The sequence below is a fragment of the Scyliorhinus canicula genome, chromosome 7, assembly GCF_902713615.1.
Source record: "Scyliorhinus canicula chromosome 7, sScyCan1.1, whole genome shotgun sequence".
NCBI lineage: Eukaryota > Metazoa > Chordata > Chondrichthyes > Carcharhiniformes > Scyliorhinidae > Scyliorhinus > Scyliorhinus canicula.
In genome coordinates, this window is record NC_052152.1 from 16,801,724 (window position 1) to 16,818,680 (window position 16,957).

The following is a 16,957-nucleotide window of genomic DNA, read 5'->3' on the forward strand; positions in this document are numbered from 1 at the left end:
GAAAAACCCCTAGAGGGAGTAGACCTCCATGTGATGGGGGAACAAATGCAGAACTATTTGATGCAATTAACACTTTCTTTGAAGTTTCTCCACTCAACAGGTAAAACAGGCACATCTCCCAGTAATGACAGGGACAGCCGTCCCTCGATATCCAGTGGTCAAACCCGGAGACCACGTGTTGGTGAAAAACTGGGACAGAAAGAACTAGGACAATGCTGGAGCGGACCCTTCCTCGTACTACTGACGACGCCAACTTCGGTCAAACTTGAAGGACGTTCAAGTTGGATACATATATCCGATTGCAAGAAGATAGTCTCAAACCCAGACGAGAACACAGGATGAAGATCTTCAGTATAATTTTTGGACTTTCTGGACTACTTAGCCTTAATGGCCACTCGGTAGTAAAAAAAACGAACTAAACGAGACCTGCCTTCCAATACCTATTTACATATGTCATATCTTTACGCCGAAAAATTGAATATTAGCAAGTGTTGGGTTTGTACCCACATCCCCGTCCATTCAAGGGAAGGAATACCTCTCCAATCCCTCCCCTTTCATACCGCAGAGACAGTTGAATGGATTTTACGACAAAATCAAACAGGCATCAGGGGAGATAGGGGGAATATGAAAATATGGAGATCTGCTGGCTATGACATGACTAAATTTTCAGCTTCGTATCAACCTACCTATAATCATGCCTTAACTCCACCCTCCCTCACTGTCCACTCGTATAATGTTCAAGGTTCCATATGTTTTAATAAATCAGGGAAAGGAAAGTTAATGGGGCAAAGTAGATGCAACCTACCAATACAATCCCCTGGATGGCATCAGCTGATGATTTTACAGCCTACAATGTCATACCCCAAATGCGTCACCGACCCACCCTTAAGCACTCCCACTCGCGAGCAAAAAGAACTATTTCTAAAACGGAACAATTCCTTATGATGGCCTTTCCCTTGTACGGAACGGGCAAGGTATCCAACGAACTGATCTACATGGCCTCAGCATTGGAACATCTGGCAAACGTAACTGCAACAGAAGCCAGGGACACTGGACAGGTACTGGCCGAGGTCTCAGCTGAGCTAGTGGCTGTCCGGACCGTGGCATTACAAAATCGACTGGCTTTGGATTATCTGTTAGCCTCGCAGGGAGGAACGTGCGCTATCGTAGGCCAAGAGTGCTGTACTTACATTCCAGATGGCTCTGAAAATATCACTAACCTGGCCGACCATATTAAGAAACAGGCTGCTCAAATTCAAGAAATTGGCAGCGAATTTCACGACTATAACCCGCCGGGTTGGCTAGGGTGGTTGGGTCATGGATTATTTGACTGGATCTTTAAGGCCTTTCTTCTACTGCTACTAATACTACTAGGGATAGGATTGCTTGCCTGCTTGTGTAAATGCATTTTCAAACGAATCATGGATATACCTATTTAGCTGGTTGTCATGATATGACAAAAGGGGGGAGTGCGGTATTGTGTGAAGCAAATAATGGCATGATGGGAAAAGTAGTCAAGTTTTCTTGGTACAAGTGAATTTAAACTGATTTCATATAACCTAACACCCAGAATACACAGAGACAGCATGTCCTGGGAACTGGGTGACTCTGAGAGTCTAGATAAGGCTTGAAACTAGAAGCAGTTTTAATACATAACAAGCTGAACAACTATTTCTTCCTGTTCCTAAACAACTTCTTCCCTTTCTTAAAATAAAGACAAGATAATGATATGAAACTCAAGTCCCCTAAAGGTCAGCAAGGTGACGCCATTGTAACGATTATTACTTATGTTTTACTTTCGATCAAATTCCTAACCAAGTTGTATTCATGTTATCTTGATCCTATAATGTATAAGAATCGCCTTCTTTTCCTGTAATATCGCAGACTTGGGACGGACTCAGCAGTTTGTATTTGACTGCTTTCCGACTTCAAAAGTCTCAGCCATTTACTGCTAGCAGTCAGTTCTAATTCGGAAATAAAGTTCAGTTTTGCTTACCTAATGAATCATGCTTATATTTCTCTATCACAGTCAAGACGCGGGGAAAATATAAAATACAACACAATGCTCTCGCTTGAAATTGTCCAGTACTACAATGAGTGGACAGCTTTCTGAAAACCACAATGAAGTCTCGAATGCCCTCACTGGGGAGCTGATTCCTGATTCTGAACCAGTACCTGTCAGCAATCTCCGATGGTTAGTGACTGGGGTTTTGTCAAAGCTTGCACAAAATGTCCAGTCATGGTCTGTATTTTTGCTTCACTGGGGTGAGTAAATTCTTGAGCGTTTCTGGACCAGCTTCTGTCAAAAAGATCACTCTTCTCCTTTCCAATGCAGCCGGATTAATATCAGGACCCTCACGTTTTTATTAGCAATTAAAAACACCTCTCGCCATTCCACATATGCACCAGACGATATTCGGGGCGCCCTCAAACGGAAAGGTTTCTGGTCGGAATTCTCCGGTCATTATGATTCAATATTCCCGCCGCCTGCACACACTTGCCAATGGGTTTGGCGGAGGTATGGTGTGGTTATAATGGGAAGTCATAAATAGAATCTCACCACCAGCGAAGGCCGCACGGCGGAGAAACACACGGCTGGTGGACCGGAGAAACACGCTCTCTAAGTGTCATTTGTGATGTGTTTGGCTGGAGTTCCACCCCGGCTCTGTCCTGAGTTCCTCAGTGCTATCGAACCATACTTAGTCACTTTTTTGGGCCCTGGGTAGTTTCTCACTGAGTTAGCCCAGGCTTCGGGTGCGATCTACAGGTCGCGTTGCGCCCGAAAGGCAGCACGGCATGGCCGGTGGATACTGGGAGATCCCCCTTCCTGGATCTGCCGGCTCTTCCCGCATCTTGAGGTCTAACACGATCTTCCGAGACGTCTCGATCTGAATCCCACATATTTGTGTGAGTGATCACTATTTGGCAAACGTGCATATTAGAGAGAGGCAGCTGGTCTCACCCTAAGATGCATTTCCCTGAGTTGGATGAGGTGTGGGATTTAACCCCTTCGCCCTAGAGACATCTGGCGAGTGCCGTTCAGTACTGGTCTCCACAAACGGGGACCAGATAGAATGCCAGTCGTTGTCGTCTGCCAGCGGATCGGAGGCCTCCAGGTGCTTGTCCTCTGGGTGAGGTGGCACCCGGGCATTGCTGGTGCCACCTGGGCACCCTGGCAGTGCCACCAGGGTGCCGATCTGGCATGACCAGGTGGCATTTCCAAGGTGCCAGGCTGGCATTTTCCTGAGCCAGGGCTCAGCCCTAGGGTGCCCTGTATGCAGGGTGTTGGGGGGGGGGGGGGGGGGGGGGGGGGGAGTGGCCCGAGGACCCACTTACAGGTGAGTTGGGGCTTTGGAGTGTTCAGGAGTCACATCGCCGGGGAAGTGACTCAGTGCAGGGAATGGGACTAAGTGCGGCCTCGTCACAGAGTTCCCCACTGAGGCCCCAAATCAAACCAGAGACCTGGTAGATAACGTAGTGTTTCCTGGACTGCGAGTGCCGGGAAACACCCGGCTAAACCTGTCCGTCCCGGTACTCTGTTCCGATTTGGTTAGACCATACCCTTAGAATTATTTTCATCTCTGGGGATCTGAACTCACTGGTGAGGCCAGGTCGTCAGAGATCGTTCCACCATTTTGAAAAGGTACCCCAATTTCTGAGTTAGCCTGTGGGTCCTCCACACCCATGGCCAATGCCACCCACCACTCACATGGGCATTACCCCACACATCCCACCTGATGCCACCCCACTATCGGGTCACTGAGGGCCACTTTTCAGGCCTTCCCACACTCCTTCTCAACCGCCCTAATTCCAGGACCCCCTTTACTACCCCAACCTTCCGGAGGCCCCTTCAAACCTGCTCTGTACCCCTCCACCCATCATACCCTCCCTCCACCCTCCTTTCATGGGAACTCACCCCCCCCCCCCCCGAAGCCCTGGTCCTTGGCAGTGCCACCCTGGCACCTGGGCACCCTGGCACTTCAATCCTGGAACCCTAGCAGTGCTCCTGTCCACTTTGCAGTATCACACAGCCACCTTGGCAGTGCCATGCTGACAGTGCAAAGGTGCATGAAATCCAGACGGAGAGCCAGAGGACCACCTGCTGTATCCCTGACCATCCAGGGGCCTCTGATGGCCCAGGAAACACCCCGAATGCTGTGCCACCTGGGCAATATTTGTGTGGACCAGTACTGAATGGCACCCAGATGGTGTCTCCCTGGGGAGGTCAGTAGATGCCGGGAGCCTGATTGATCCCGGATGAGCACGCCAAAATGGTTATAAAATCTACTTTGGCACACAAGGCTTGGACCCTCCTATTGTGGCCAGGATCCTGATTGCAACACCTTACAGCATCTGGTTAGATCCCCTCAGGCGCACTGCCTGTCGGGAAGCCACGGAAGGCCTTTCCTGGGGTATACCAGCCATGTTGCGCTCCCATTTGGATGGAACGCGGCTGGCAGATCATGCGCTTGGTCACATCTCTATCCACCCAATAATACCTGCTGCTGCAGTAGCCATCTTTGATGGTTTTCTCAAAGATATTGGGTGCAACCTACTGGCCACGCTGCACCTGAACGTCAGTGCACAGCAGTGCCATGTGGCCGGTAAATGCCGGGAGACCTTGCTCTCAAGATCTACCCGGCTCGCCACACCTTGCGAGATCTAACGCATTGTGGTTGGGATCACTTTTTGGCGTATCTGCACATTAGAATGAATTAGCCAATCCCACTCTAATATGCAGTTCCCTGAAGTAACCAAACCATTGGGATCTATCCACTTTGCCTTCGAAACCTCGGGCGATCATTGTTCCGTACTGGTTCCCACAAACGGGGGCCAGGTGCTTGCCCTCCGGGCAGGGTGGCAGCTTGGCACTGCCAGCCTGGCACAGTCACCACCAGCTCGGCACACAACAGTGCTGCCTGGGTGCTAGCTTTGTCGGCATTTTTCGCACCGCGGCGATCGGGTCGGGGGGGGGGTGGTGCCCTGTGCACGTGAGGTCGGGTCTGGGGGGGCTGATGACTCCCTTATAGGTGAGTTGGTGCTTTGGGGGGGTTCGCCGGTCACATCCTGGGGTCGCGAGATCGGGAGGCCATTTTAAAATGACGTCCTGATCTCTCCCTGCAGTGAGGAGTTGAGGCAAGCAGGGCTCCTCAATGCAGGAAAGGGGACTAAGTGTGCTTTGGCCTTGCATTCCCCGCTGGGGCACTGCATCTAACCGGAGCCGCGCCCCAGATTTTTAAACCTATTTCTCAGCAAAAATAAAACTCGCACTTCCTCTGCTGGTTTATTGGAAGCTTCTCCAAGCAAAATCCCATCTTTATCGTCAGACTGTGATAACTTTGCAAGACAAAAAAAAAACAGTACCGGCACATTAAGTTGAAGTGCCTCACTGAAAATAGTTCAACCTGGTTTTGATTTATAAACATGTATAAATGGCCATACGAGGGTGCAATTGCATCGGGTTTTGGGCCCAGGAAGCTGAAAGAATAGTTCAAAGTTTTATAAAGGTGGAGGAAAGTTAATAATGAAAGCGAGGGATTGAAGGGAGGAGGGGGTTGGTAGGGGGCATTAGGGTGTGGCCATGAAGGGACGAGGAAACCAATCAGGATTATAAAATTAAAATTTGGCTGGATAATGAGCTGAGGTGGATAAATGTGTTTGTGCAAAGCAAGGGTTAATGTGGGACTGTCCACAGTGCCGCCAACAGTATGATGTAGTGAGCCACGTGTTGATAGACTCTTGAGTCTAGAAGGAGCCAGCTTGGAGACAGAATCCATGCAGCACCTTGGAGATGTATATAGTTATGATTTACCACTACATGGTTTATCCTCAACAATACAAGTCTCTGGACCTCTTTTGAGACACTAAACAACCTTAATACAGAGGTGACTGATGAGCCATGAACTGCACGAGAGATGAGTTGCTTTACAAAAGTTAGGCTTTAATAAGCTAGAACTTAGCCCTGCGGTTGTCTACAATAAAATGGACGACCGCCGGGCGTTTCGACTATTTATACTTCGGTAAGGAGGCGTGGTTAACTCAGCCTCTCGACCAACCGGAAAGCTGTCACGTGACTGGTCTCAACCAATCGGTCGAGATTCACATGACCAACCAGGGCCAATGGTAAGCCGGTGTTCTGCCCCAGTGGCAGACAGCTATGCAAATCTTATCACCACAGTGACCACAGGAGATGTGTGTGGGATTTAATTTGACCTTGGATAGGGCAGCATGGGGAGTATTGAAATAATCAATTTGAAAGGTAACAAGGACATGGGCGAGGGTCTTGGCAATGTCCGAACTGAGGCATGAGAAAGGATCGGTGATGTTCCCGGTTGGAAATGGGCGATCGTGAGGATGGAAATGATGTGTGGCCTGAAGTTAATCTCAGGATCAAATGAGATATCAAGGTTGCGCATGGTCCACCTCAGCTTCCTGCCTCTATCTGTACAACTAAATCAAATACCCCTTTCTCCCCACCAGTAAAAATGTTGAGCGAAATTTTCCCTTTTTTCATCAGCTCATTGGCTGCCCTCAGCCGGCTTCCTTCCCTATATTGGGCAACACTTGGATGTAGAATGTTGGTAGGTGTGGCCAGGGCCACCACATTGGTGGGGCGGGGCCAGAAAAAACCAGCAACGTCAGGAATCCTGAGAAAATGTACCCCAATCTCTCACGGAGACCCCTCACATGCGCATGTGCAGCCCCAGAGAGGGCCCATCCAGCGGGCAGTGTCAGGAACAATTCCAGGGCACTGCCCAGGCATGCCCCTCTCACCCAGGGGGCTATACTTACCTTTGTGCCCTCGACGGGTTCCCTTCGCCTCATTCCCATTTTCAAAAACCCTTTGTAAACCTTGCTGCCCTGACATCACATTGGCGAGATGGAGTTCCCAATGTGGGGAAGGTGATACAGTGAACAAGTCCTTTAATGATACAATTATTTATTGAAATTAATTTCCCAAATTTAAATCACCAGCGAGATTCTTGTTTTGTGATGCTTGTGGGATGTTGCATCCAGGTTGAAATTTGCACCTATGTCAAACACGGGTGCAAAATCCTAATCGCTATATTTAATGAATTAAAGTGTTGAAAGATATTGGCCGGGATTCTCCCTTCCGCCGGCGGGAAAACCGGTGCCAACGACTCCTGCGTCAACGGACCCCCAAGGTGAGGAATTCTCACATGTCTTGGGGGCTAGGTGGACACCAGAGTGGTTGGCGCTGCTCCAGCCAGCGTCAAAGGGAATGCGCAAGTTCTCGCATGCGCCAAAGGGCCGGCGGGATCTCGCGCATGCGCTGAACTACCGGTGTGTTTTGGCGCATGCAGCGGGGGTTCTCTTCTCCATGCCGGCTATGGCGGAGCCCTACAGGGGCCGCGCGGAAGGAGGGAGTGCCCCCATGGCACAGCCCCGCCCGCAGACCGGTGGACCCCGATTTCAGGCCAGGCCGCCGTGGCCCCCCCCCCCCGGGGTCGGAACCCCCCTGATGCCCCCCCCGAGGGCCGTCCGAGCCGACTTACCTGCCAGATCCCGCCGTGTGGGACCATACTTAACCCACGCCGGTGGGACTGGCCAAAAACAGACGGCCGCTCAGCTCATCGGGGCCCGGAGAAATGCCGGGGGGGGCGCTGCCAACGTCCCCCGACCGGTGTTGCGTGAGCACCGCCGCTGCCTGAAAGACGGCGCCGGAGAATATGGCAGCCGCCGTCAGGGCGGCGGGGCGGGATTCGTGCTGCCACCCGGAATTCTCCGACCCAGCGGTGGGTTGGATAATCCCGCCCATTAAAACAAAACACACCACTTTCATGGAATCATAGAATCTCGACAGTGCAGAAGGAGACTATTCAGCCCATCGAATCTGCTCAGACACTCCGAAAGTGCACCCTACCTAGGCCCATTCCCCCTACTCTATCCCTATATAAGGCTGTAACCCCACTTAACCTGCACTTCTTTGGACACTAAGGGGCAATTTAGCACAGCCAATCCACCAAACCTGCATTTCTTTGGACCGCAGATCGCTCTGTAAATCCTTCTGACATAAGCCAACAGCAGGCGGAAAGAGCAGGAGAGATTCCTGGTCAGTCGGGTGTTGGAAGGAACATTGGAGTCTGTAACATCGCTATGCACAGCCCCAGAACACACCTTGTGTGGAAACGTTTATATTCCGCGGCAGCTCACACTCCCTGAGTGGAACTGTAACACAGCAGCTTCATTGTGTTTTTTCCCAGGTAGTATCTGGGAGAGTCATTTTTAGTTCTTGGAGAGTCCAGGAGAATCTTGGAGGTTTGGAACTTTTTCTTGCCTGGAGCTTATGGCAAACCCAAGTTCTCTTCTCTGAAAGTAACACCCTGTTCTGGAGTGTGGGAAAGGAGCAGTCGGACAGCCTAGGGGATTTGTTATACAGGGAGGTCACAGCACATTCAGACGAGTTGGTTTGTATGGTGATTAGCTACCAGACAAAACCTCTTTCCACTCTACTTCATTTAACCCTATCAGATAGACCTTCTATGTCCTTCTCCTTAAATTCCTGGTTCCACATTCTAACCACTCTGCAAGTAAAGAGGCTTCTCCTGAATAATTCCTCTCAGAGCTTGGGACTGTTTCCTCCGAGCCTCAGGGGACGGGGGGGAGGAGGGGTAGGGGTGGGGGAGGGGAATGGGAATTGCCTCGTAAAATCCGCAAGGAGGGCAAGAGAAAAAAAATCCTCCAGTTGATAATGAAAGAAACAGAGAACGGGAACAACACATCTTGATCCCATAAAAGGAACCACATGTGATTCCAGCGGACGTGAAAAAGCTCTGAGCCTTAATGGAGCCACCACATTACAGGAGCAAATCTGCAACGTCAGTCTATGATCAGCTGTTTGAAACACCAGACACGTTTAATTGCAAATGGAGAGCTTTGCTGCCAGGAAAGGGTTATTTCACCTTTCCTCCTGGTCTCTTTTATCAGCAAACTTTAATGACCCATCGTACTCGCTGATTTATAAAGTGCTACCAGACCTGTGCTGGCTGCCAAACTTTCCATTCTATTGATTCTGCGGGTGCGCACCGATTTTGGACAGGATTTCTCTCTCATAGCTATCCTCTGCCTCCCCAATGCCCCTCCTCTCTACCCTGATGGCTGAGGAGCTCTTGTCCATCCCTCACAGCAGATATCTCAACAAGACTGTTGGGATTTATTTCTTCAGGGAATGAGCACTATTCATCCCTTAACATCCACCAGCTCGGATGGGATGTCAGCAAACCGAAATGTTAACTCTGCGTTTCGCTCCACGAGGTGGACAATGCCACCTGCCTGGATGAATATTTGTGATTTTCTCTGTCTTTCTTCATTCGAATGGGTCAACACCTCCATTCAAATTATATACAGGGGCGTAGAATTCCCAACACAGAAAGAGGCCATACAGCTCAATGGGTCCAAGCTCATGACCACACAATCCTCCCCCCCACCCATCTTTATCTAACTTCACCCACATAACCTTCTATTCCTTTCTTCCTCATATGTTTCTCGAGATTCCTCTTAAATTTATGGCGCTCGTCACTTCGACGACACCATGTAGTAGCAAGTTTCACAGTCGACCCACTCTTTGGCCATACTGTGAGTCCTGAACTGGGCATCGATTAGTACTGGCCTCCACAAGCGGGGACCAGGGACACTGTCTGGGTGCCAAGCAGTCAGTTCCAGGGTGCTAGAATGGCATTGCCAAGGTCATTGTCTAGGTGCCAGTCTGGCAGTGCTAGAGTGCCAGGGTGCCAGGCTGTCACTGCCAAGGGCCGGGGCCTGAGGGGGGATGAAGGGGCTTCATAAAAGTCGGGGTCCTGAAAGAGGGTACCTGAATGACGGTGACCATCAGTGACCTCAAAGCGGGGTGCGCTCACTTTTGGGGAGGGGGTGTGTAATACTCCTGTCTGCGGGTGGGTGGTATTATTCATGGGTGGGCGGTCTTGGATACCCTCAAGTTCACTTAGAGATCGGGGCAACTTTTCAAAATTGCACCACGCTCTATTCGGTTTCGCCGGTGAATTCAGCTCCCCACTGCTGAAAAAATTTATCTGGGCGGGATTCTTGGCCGCATCCGGCCAGCGACCAGAGAATCCCACCCGAGGTCAATGGATTTCTCCATTGTCCGCGTCTTGCCCTTGGGCTGGACCAGTGAGAAACTCCCCAAGACCCAAAATAATGATCAATAGTGGATGAATCCAGGTCTGTATCTCACCCAGAAAGCAGACTGGAACACCCCCCCAAACATGCCCAAAATGACTCATTTATTTGGAAGAATCGCGGCCATCATTTCAAGGCTCATAGAGTGAAAAGCTCTCATAAGAACATAAGAACATAAGAACTAGGAGCAGGAGTAGGCCATTTGGCCCCTCGAGCCTGCTCTGCTATTCAATGAGATCACGGCAGCCTTTTGTGGACTCAGCTCCACTTTCCGGCCCGAACACCATAACCCTTAATCCCTTTATTCTTCAAAAAACTATCTATCTTTATCTTAAAAACATTCAATGAAGGAGCCTCAACTGCTTCACTGGGCAAGGACATCCATAGATTCACAATCCTTTGGCTGAAGAAGTTCCTCCTAAATTCAGTCCTTAATCTACTTCCCCTTATTTTGAGGCTATGTCCCCTAGTTCTGCTTTCACCCGCCAGTGGAAACAACCTGCCCGCATCTATCATATCTATTCCCTTCATAATTTTATATGTTTCTATAAGATCCCCCCTCATCCATCTAAATTCCAACAAGTACAGTCCCAGTCTACTCAATCTCTCCTCGTAATCCAATGCCTTCAGCTCTGGGATAAACCTAGTGAATCTCCTCTGCACACCCTCCAGTGCCAGTCCATCCTTTCTCAGGTAAGGAGACCAAAACTGTACACAATACTCCAGGTGTGGCCTCACTAACACCTTATACAATTGCAGCATAACCTCCCTAGTCTTAAACTCCATCTCTCTAGCAATGAAGGACAAAATTCCATTTGCCTTCTTAATCACCTGTTGCACCTGTAAACCAACTTTCTGCGACTCATCCACTAGCACACCCAGATCTCTCTGCACAGCAGCATGTTTTAATACTTTATCATTTCAATAATAATCCCTTTGTCCTACCAAAATGGATAACCTCACATTTGTCAACATTGTATTCCATCTGCCAGACCCTAGCCCATTCACTTAACCTATCCAAATCCCTCTGCAGACTTCCGGTATCCTCTGCACTTTTTGCTTTATCACTCATCTTAGTGTCGTCTGCAAACTTGCCCTTGGTCCCCAACTCCAAATCATCTATGTAAATTGTGAACAATTGTGGGCCCAACACTGATCCCTGAGGAACACCACTAGCTACTGATTGCCAACCAGAGAAATACCCATTAATCCCCACTCTTTGCTGTCTATTAATTAACCAATCCTCTGTCCATGCTACTACTTTACCCTTAATGCCATGCATCTTTATCTTACGCAGCAACCTTTTGTGTGGCACTTTGTCAAAGGCTTTCTGGAAATCCCGATATACCACATCCATTGGCTCCCCGTTATCTAGCTCTCTGGTAATGTCCTCAAAAAATTCTACTAAATTAGTTAGGCACGACCTGCCCTATATGAACCCATGCTGCGTCTGCCCAATGGGACAATTTCCATCCAGATGCCTCGCTATTTCTTCCTTGATGTTAGATTCCAGCATCTTCCCTGCTACCGAAGTTAAGCTCACTGGCCTACAATTATCCACTTTTTGCCTACCTTCTTTTTTAAACAGTGGTGTCACGTTTGCTAATTTCCAATCCGCCGGGACAACCCCAGAGTCTAGTGATTTTTGGTAAATTATCACTAGTGCATCTGCAATTTCCCTAGCCATCTCTTTGAGCACTCTGGGTTGCATTCCATCAGGGCCAGGAGACTTGTCTACCTTTAGCCGCATTAGCTTGCCCATCACTACCTCCTTAGTGATAACAATCCTCTCAAGGTTCTCACCTGTCATAGCCTCATTTACATCAGTCACTAGCATTTTATTTGTGTCTTCCACTGTGAAGACCGACCCAAAAAACCTGTTCAGTTCCTCAACCATTTCCTCATCTCCCATTATTAAATCTCCATTCTCATCTTCTAAAGGACCAATATTTACCTTAGCCACTCTTTTTTGTTTTATATATTTGCCAAAACTTTTACCATCTGTTTTTATATTCTGAGCAAGTTTACTCTCATAATCAATCTTACTCTTCTTTATAGCTTTTTTAGTAGCTTTCTGTTGCCCCTTAAAGATTTCTCAGTCCTCTGGTCTCCCACTAATCTTTGCCACTTTGTATGCTTTTTCCTTCAATTTGATACTCTTCTTTATTTCCTTAGATATCCACGGTCGATTTTCCCTCTTTCTACCGTCCTTCCTTTTTGTTGGTATAAACCTTTGCTGAGCACTGTGAAAAATCGCTTGGAATGTTCTCCACTGTTCCTCAACTGTTTCACCATAAAGTCTTTGCTCCCAATCTACCTTAGCTAGTTCTTCTCTCATCCTATTGTAGTCTCCTTTGTTTAAGCACACAGCACTAGTGTTTGATTTTACCTTCTCACCCTCCATCTGTACTTTAAATTCCACCATATTGTGATCGCTCCTTCCGAGAGGATCCCTAACTATGAGATCATTAATCAATCCTGTCTCATTACATAGGACCAGATCTAGGACTGCTTGTTCCCTCATAGGTTCCATTACATACTGTTCGAGGAAACTATTACGGATACATTCTATAAACTCCTCCTCAAGGCTGCCTTGACCGACCTGGTTAAACCAATCGACTTGTAGATTAAAATCCCCCATGATAACTGCTGTACCATTTCTACATGCATCAGTTATTTCTTTGTTTATTGCCTGTCCCACCATAATGTTACTATTTGGTGGCCTATAGACTACTTCCATCAGTGACTTTTTCGCCTTACTATTCCTGATTTCCACCCAAATGGATTCAACCTTATCCTCCATAGCACCGATGTCATCCCTTACTATTGCCCGGATGTCATCCTTAAATAACAGAGCTCCATCACCTCCCTTACCATCCACTCTGTTCTTCCGAATAGTTTGATACCCTAGGATATTTAACTCCCAGTCGTGACCATCCTTTAACCATGTTTCAGTAATGGCCACTAAATCATAGTCATTCACGATGATTTGCGCCATCAACTCATTTACCTTATTCCGAATACTACGAGCATTCAGGTAAAGTACACTTACGTTGGCTTTGATTCCTCTGTTTTGAATCTTAACACCTCGATCAGTAACCTCTCCTAAGTTATATTTCCTCTTAACGTTTCTCCTAATTTTCCTTGTCGTTGAACCCATATCTTCATGTAACAACCTGCTGCGTCGCTTTCCATTTATGTTTTTACTTTCCGTTTTATTCCTTTTAGTATTACTGGGCCTATTCACTGAGCTCCCCTCAGTCACTGTACCTTGTACTGTCGCCCTTTTTGATTTTTGACTGTTGCTTCTCTGCCTTACACTTTCCCCCTTACTGCCTTTTGTTTCTGATCCTGTTTTACTACCTTCCGACTTCCTGCATTGGATCCCATCCCCCTGCCACATTAGTTTAAACCCTCCCCAACAGCCCCAGCAAACACCCCCTCCTAGGACATCGGTTCCAGTCCTGCCCAGGTACAGGTCCCTGTTCATCAGGAGTTGAAAGATTCATCTTTACCTTATGGACGCTGTTTGAATATGTAGTGCTCAAAGATTTAATTGGTGTCTACTTCACAGTGACTGTCAAACATGTCCAGGATGGTCTGAAACTTTGTCTTGTCCTGGTCTTTGGTGAAGTGAAAAGAGTTGAAGAGTTCGATGGCTTGATCACCCGTTGTTGAGAGGAGAAGCGCGATCTTCCTTGCATCAGACGCACCCACGTGTTCTGAAGCTTCGATGTACATCAGAAACTTTTGCTTGAATGTCTGTCAGTTGGCACTGAGATTGCCGGAGATCCTGAGCTGGTGAGGAGCCTGAATCTTCTCCATGGTGCCGGGATACATTCGCTGGTCATCACGGAATGAACTGAGATAAACCACCTAGATTAAGCAGTCTCCTGGTAGCATGTTGTGTTATGTACTCTGGGATAACACAGGCTGCAACTGGATGCAGCTTTAACCAAAAGGTACTCTAGACCTTGAAGTTAGTTCAATCTGATTTATTGAACCAGTAGCACAGTTAGCACAGTTATCTATGAGTTCGACGCTGTGCTAACCCAAGTGTGGTTACTCTGTCTGACTGAACCAGACTAGCTCTTAGCCACGTGCTGGAGGTGTGATACTGTACATACACCCTGACTCACTCTGTAGATGTTCATCAATGGAAAGAGGCGGAGTGTGAGTGCCTCATGCCTTTTATAGTGAGATACCACCCCTGAGTGTCCTGCCTGCTTATTGGTCATATCCTGTTCTTTGTGTTCATTAGCTGCTTGTCTGTGCCTGCCTGTATATCATTATCTGCATGTCTGCATATCATGTCAGGCGTATCAACCGCAACCTAAATCACCGGCTCTTAAAGGGTGAGCCAGAGTGAAGCACGTGTGCCAGAGAGTCTGTTGGAGTTAGAATTCTTCTAATCCTCTTTGTAAGTCGGTGAACAATTTCACTAAAGAATATCTCAGGAAATCTTCCTGCTGGAAAATCGCAAGCTCAAGCTGCACTATGGAACTGAGCAGGTAAGCTAGGCTCGCACTTCAAAACCAAGGAGGCCAGTACCTATTTAATCACTTGGCAGCAGCCACAGACATATTCTGACAACTCTGACCTTGCATGGCTCCCATATTTTCAGCCAAAAACAAGCCCAACTCCAACCTATTCCTTATTCCCTTCACCACTGAAGTCCCTACCATCTTCCAATCACAATTTCCTTCCATCTCCACCCATGAAAAATAAAGCTTTCTCAAGCCATAGCATTGGCAATACTAGTCAAGCTATCTTAAGAAACGAGATATAGGAATATGTTCATTCAGCCCCATGAGCATATTTCACCATTCACTTCGATAAATTTTGGGTGATACATATCTGAACTCCATTTACCTGCTGTGGTTTCATACCCTCGATAGCCAGAGCAAGCAAAAATCTAGCAATCTCAGTTTTGATATTTTCAATTGACCCTCAAGCTCAACAGCTTTTGGGAAGAGGCTGTAGCCATATAAAATGGACACCAGTATACAAAATGGAGAACCGCAAAGACTGCAGGGAAAAACGGACAGTAAAGAGCAAACAGCTTGCAGAAGCTTGCAGCATTCAGACATTTGCAAAAACCGGTTTCCCCACAGCTGCAGAGACCAGGCAGCGATGTAAGTGGGAAAACGATCTGCATACTAATGAGGTGATACCGGGACAGTCCCAGATACAATAGATACATTTAAGTATCTATCGATACTTTTCAATAGCTAAGCAGACAGGATGGCGCCAACGAAACCAGGACAATAAGCCCTAAGAACCGCCCCAGCCATCAAGGAACGACCCTAGGATAGGGGGGTTCGAATCATATCAATTGGGAAAAACCCAATCGATCCCCAGCAGGTGAGAGAGCCCGCCCCAAGGGGCACGGACCTCTGGGGACCTATAAAAAGAAGGTCCCGCACATGATTCGGCCTGTTTTGTCTCCGGCTCCTGCTGCTGCTGTTGCCTCCTGTCTCCGGCCTCCGACTCCAGCCTCCAGGTCCTGTCTTTTACACCAGCCGTTGAGCAGCAGCCATCGATAAGTAAGTGCAAAAACAACGATCGCTACGTGACCCAGTCATTGCTTATACTCTTGCCGACTATTAGCGAACAGAAGTTGCAGACCAGAAAGGAACAAAGGCCTTGTTCCCTGACCTTGCTTGTTCCTACTTAGATAAGTATTAGTCGTTTAATAGTAGAAGTAAGTTAGTCTTTTAGCGTGTGCATGAGTATTTATTATAATTGTTATAATAAACTAATTGTTTAGGACTTACTAATCGGTGTATGACTTTATTGACTTGAACTTGACCTTAGCACTTGTGACGGTGTCTCTTACGGCACCTGGCGACTCCAGAGCATAGAAATAAGAAACAGAGCCAAACGAGTGTTAAGCACACTGCCTCTATTGGAGGAGTGTTAAACACACTAACTCAGAACGACCAACAAGGCAGTTCCAGATTTCACGTCTCTCTGTGCAGAAATGATTTTTATTATTTATTCTTTCACAGGGCTGGGACATCAAGGGCTAGGCTAGCATTTGTTGTCCATCACTAATTCCCCTTGAGCAGGTGGTGATGAGCTGCCATCTTAACCGCTGAGTCGACATGGTGTAAGTCCACCCGCAGTGGTGTTCGGAAGTTTCAGGAATTTTGACCCAGCGGCAGTGAAGCAACGCCAATGTAGCTCCAAGTCAGGATGGTGAGTGGCTTGGAGGGGAACTTGCAGCTGATGAGAATTTTAATCTTGGGGCATTCCTTAACTGGGAACCAATTTAGGTCAATGAACACAGGGGTGAATGATTCCAGGACACATCAACAGAGCTTTGGGTGACCTCGAGTGTACAGAAGCTGGAACTGAGGGACCCAGTGTTGGCATTGTCAAGTAATAAAAACAGAGTTAGCTATTTTAACAGCAGATGACTTGAAGCAAGGAAAGAATGGGATTATATTAAGGAAGCAGAATTAGGTGGTCTTAGTGATGGAGTGGATATGCGATTAATAGCTTTCCTCAGGGTCAAATATGACATCAAATAAATCGCCGGGGAAAGGGATGAAGCCAGTAAATGTCAGCTCATCCAGTGCCGGACGTGGGATACTTTAGTGACAGTGGAAGAGTCAAGAGGTAGGTGAAGTGGAGTTGGGTGTGGTCAGTGTACATGTTAAAACAAACGGTGTGTTTTTGGATAACATCGGCCAGAACCAACATGTAGATGAGAAATAGGAGGAGGCCAAGAATAAATCCCAGGGGACACCAGAGGTTTCAGTCTTGGATCGGGAAGAGAAACCATCATGAG